Here is a 3,807-nt window from a genome sequence, read left to right as displayed (position 1 = left end):
TTGTTGCCCCCATACTTTTCAGTAAACTAAGTGTTAGCATGTGCTTCAGGGAGTGGCATTGAGCTCGTTGGGCATGTCTGATGATTCTTCATGAGAAGTTCATCATGTTTCTCAGCCTGAAGTAAAGTGTATATGAGCTCAGAATACATTTTGTATTTTTGTTGACGGTACTGCTGTTGTAGTACTATCATCGAGGGGTGGAAAGTGCACAAGGTCTTCTCAATAAGGTCTTCTTCGGAAATTGCTTGATTTCAAAACCTTAGTGTTGAGTTAACCTTGTGAACTGCAGAGTTATATGCTGCCACAGATTTGAAATCTTGGAACCTTATGCGGGACCATTCTCTGTGTGCTTCCGGCAGCATAACTGCTCTTTGTTGGTCATATCTCTCCTTGAGAGAATCCCACAAAACTAGTGGATCTTTTTCCATCAAATATTCCGACTTTAAGTCCGAATAGAGATGGTGCCTTAAGGAACTTAAAGCTGTATATTTGGCTGCCGCAGGGATTTCACCGGCGCCTTCAATGGGTGTGATGATAGTGGAACCGAGTTTACGACTTTTAGGGCTATCTTTGCATCCATAGCCCATGGTAAATAGTTACTACCATCTAGTTCAAGTTCATGAAATTCACGATGCATGATGCCAGCCATTTCCTGCATGGTATTATCATGCATAATTTAGTTTTACTATGAGAGTAAAATATAAGTAACAGCAAATGCTTTGATGAAGCAGAACTTTCAAGTATGGCTGATGCTTTATACTTATATGTGTAGACCTCATTTTATGTATATGGCACTTTGAAGATAGTCACCATTGCGGTGTAGATCTCACAGTAATGGAGAGCATAATCTGGTTTTGACGAGTAGATGTTCATATGCCCGTTACCTTCGTGTCATACTACATTTTACAAATGCACTTTGAAGGTAGTCATCTTGTCAAAAGACTGGATGCAGACCTCACGGCAAGAGTGGATAATCTGCAAATTATGCAATAGATCACACAATTGCCTTGTGATTTGCAAAAATTCAAGGTAGCCACATCAATTCACATATTTGGGAGAGCACTCGAAGATAGTCATTTTGCCAAAGGAATGGAGGCAAAATTTAGATCTTTCAGCGATCAGGATAATCTGCAAAGTGCAGTAGATGCCTCATCTACCTTGTGATCCCAAAATTCGAATTGTAAAAATAAATTGTTGTACTTAAGAATTACATATTCTAAAAAAAATTGAAAAATGTTGAGGCAATCATATAGAATATGTAGACATAGTCAGAGACTTTATTTTTTAGATGATAGATAGTCTAAATATATATAAACTTACAATACAATAATGACAGAATATAAACTGAGGTTCTTCAAATACAATAATATACCACACTAAAAGAAAGAAAAAAACGGGCTGCTATGCAATATATTGATGATACAGGTTGTTTCTTGATGGAAATGCCACAACACCAGCAGCCAATCCATTGGTTTTTTCCGTATGATGACCTGTAGGCCTATTTGGGAGGAAAAAGGCCCAGCCCAGCACCGACAGAGAGAGGATAAGGGAGAGCGCTCGCACGAGGGTTTCCCTCACGGCGCAGCCTCTCCCGTTTTGCCCATCCTCTCTTGATCTGGAGCCAGACCACGTCATCCCTCCTCTCACGTTTCCCCTCCTCACCCGATCTGGTGTAGAGCACCACTCCACGCCGGCTCTCCACTCCCATGGTGGTCCTCCTCTTGATCTGGTGCTCCTCGCGCCGCCGGAAGGCTCCCGCCGCTCCCGCTCTCCCCGGGGGCGCCAGCGAGGCCGAGAGCCGCCGGCGACCACGCGCCCCGGAGTGCAGCGTGGTTCTGCGCCATGGCTGCGGCGAACCGTCGTAGGATGCGGCACGCCTTTGGTGGAGGTGTGGGAGGGAGGGGTGGTGCTGGAGGCGGTGGAGGTGTCGCCGGTGATGGAGGAGATAGCGGTGTCGACGAGGAGCCATGTCCTTCCATCTCCTCCTCTCTCACCTTGACCTCCATGTTCAAATCGGGGACGGTGGAGTGGCCATGGATTTCTTCTACAGCTGGCGTCGGGGACGGGAGGTCCGGGGCGAGACCGTATCCAGGAGGGAAGAAGTGCTCCGGCAGTTCATCCGACGGCGTCGGTTATAGCTGCCGCGGTGGTGTGCCCATACACGCTGGGCACGGTTGGTGCTGCAGGCAGTACGCGGGCAGTGGTGGCGGGGCGAGACATGTGAGCATCTCCTCTTCTCCAAGAAATGGCACCGATGGCCGTGCAACCAACCACTCCATCGGAGGGATGGGGAAGGCAGTTGGTGGAGTTGTCAGTCCGATCTCGTTGGCCGCGTCCGATGCCGATGGCCCGGCCTGGTGCACCGGGTGGTTGCCATGGTGTGCATCTCCACGACGGCGGTTGTTCCCGGCGGAAAAGCGGAGTCGAGGGCCACTGGTTACGCCAAGTCGATGACGACGACGTGCGGCATGGTGTTCCTGAGTGCGAGGAAAGCGACGACGACTGCTTTCCCACTGGATGTAGCATGCAAAAGCGAAGGCTAGCGATGACAGGTCCCTCCCTGGCATGACTCTTACCTATTATTTTCCGTGATGCTCTCTGTTTCTTGCGTCAGAGCAAGTGCTGATAACGTGTAAATGAATGAAAGTAAAAGTGTTCTGCGGATCTCTCTTTCTTTCGTTGATCTGATTATTTATACAAGGATTAGGGACGCATCCGGAGAGGCGTCTGTACAAAGAGGCGCCCGTACGGGCGGATGCGTCCATACGACTCTTGGACTAATTAATTGACTAATTACACACTAATGACGGTTCGCTAATGACCGTCCAGATTTTCGGTTCATAACACTTCGAAACATGGCGTGCATTTAGAATTTACAGGAGCTGACCAGTCTAGGACTTGATGACTATGATTTGGATGCTTCGGCTCTCATCTTTGCAAAAGTAAATTAATCCTTGAGGTAGTATATGTATTGTGAAAAGTGGGGTATTGCTTCCGAAAAAGGGTTCTCCCGCTTTCTATTACAAAGCAACAACACCAACAACCAATGATAAGTGCTAGGGAAGAAGTAGTACAATTATGCTAAAAAATGAAAGAGAAAATACAAAAGGAACAAATGCCGACAACGATGGATCAATAAAAACGAGAATCCTCATGATCGCTGCGCCCATCGGAGATCTCCCACGAAGCTCCTAGACTCCGAAGCGCCATTACCAATCAACACCTCCAAGAAGGGACGTGACGATGACGACGCTGCTGTCAAGGGTTTCCCCCGATACGCGACGAGGAGAAAGGAAGAGTAGCCCCCGACACCCTCCAGGAAGGTTCGGCGACACGATCACACGCCACCGCGTCCATTTCAGACATGCCAATAAGAATTTCTCCCGATACCAACCATCATCACGGGCGCTCTGGAGCACTCCACCATGTCGCCCACCACCCTGCGCGACCACTGTATTGAAGCCATCCACGTTGTCTCACCATGATACCACAAAGTGAGGTATGTATAGTGAAGAGGAAGAGCCGGGACTTGGGGTAGCATCACTGTCGGCTTGTGGGAGGGCACGACCTCCACCGTTAATGATGGTACCCGAGTGGACGTGCCAGTAGAGCTGTTGGAAATATGCCCTAGAGGCAATAATAAATTAGTTATTATTATATTTCTTTGTTCATGATAATTGTTTATTATTCATGCTATAATTGTATTGATTGGAAACACAGTGCATGTGTGGATACCTAGACAAAACACTGTCCCTAGTAAGCCTCTAGTTGACTAGCTCGTTGATCAAAGATGGTCAAGGTTTCCTG

At 47.6% G+C, this 3,807-nt stretch overlaps 1 pseudogene; it reads left to right on the top strand.

Annotated features, from left to right (window-relative positions):
• The first annotated feature begins 2,286 nt into the window (after positions 1-2,286).
• On the top strand, positions 2,287-2,543 carry LOC123405928 (annotated as a pseudogene).
• Positions 2,544-3,807: the final 1,264 nt, after the last annotated feature.

This window comes from Hordeum vulgare, chromosome 6H (assembly GCF_904849725.1).
Source record: "Hordeum vulgare subsp. vulgare chromosome 6H, MorexV3_pseudomolecules_assembly, whole genome shotgun sequence".
Lineage (NCBI taxonomy): Eukaryota > Viridiplantae > Streptophyta > Magnoliopsida > Poales > Poaceae > Hordeum > Hordeum vulgare.
Note: the sequence above shows the minus strand (reverse complement) of the source record. Positions and strands in the feature narration are given on the sequence as shown.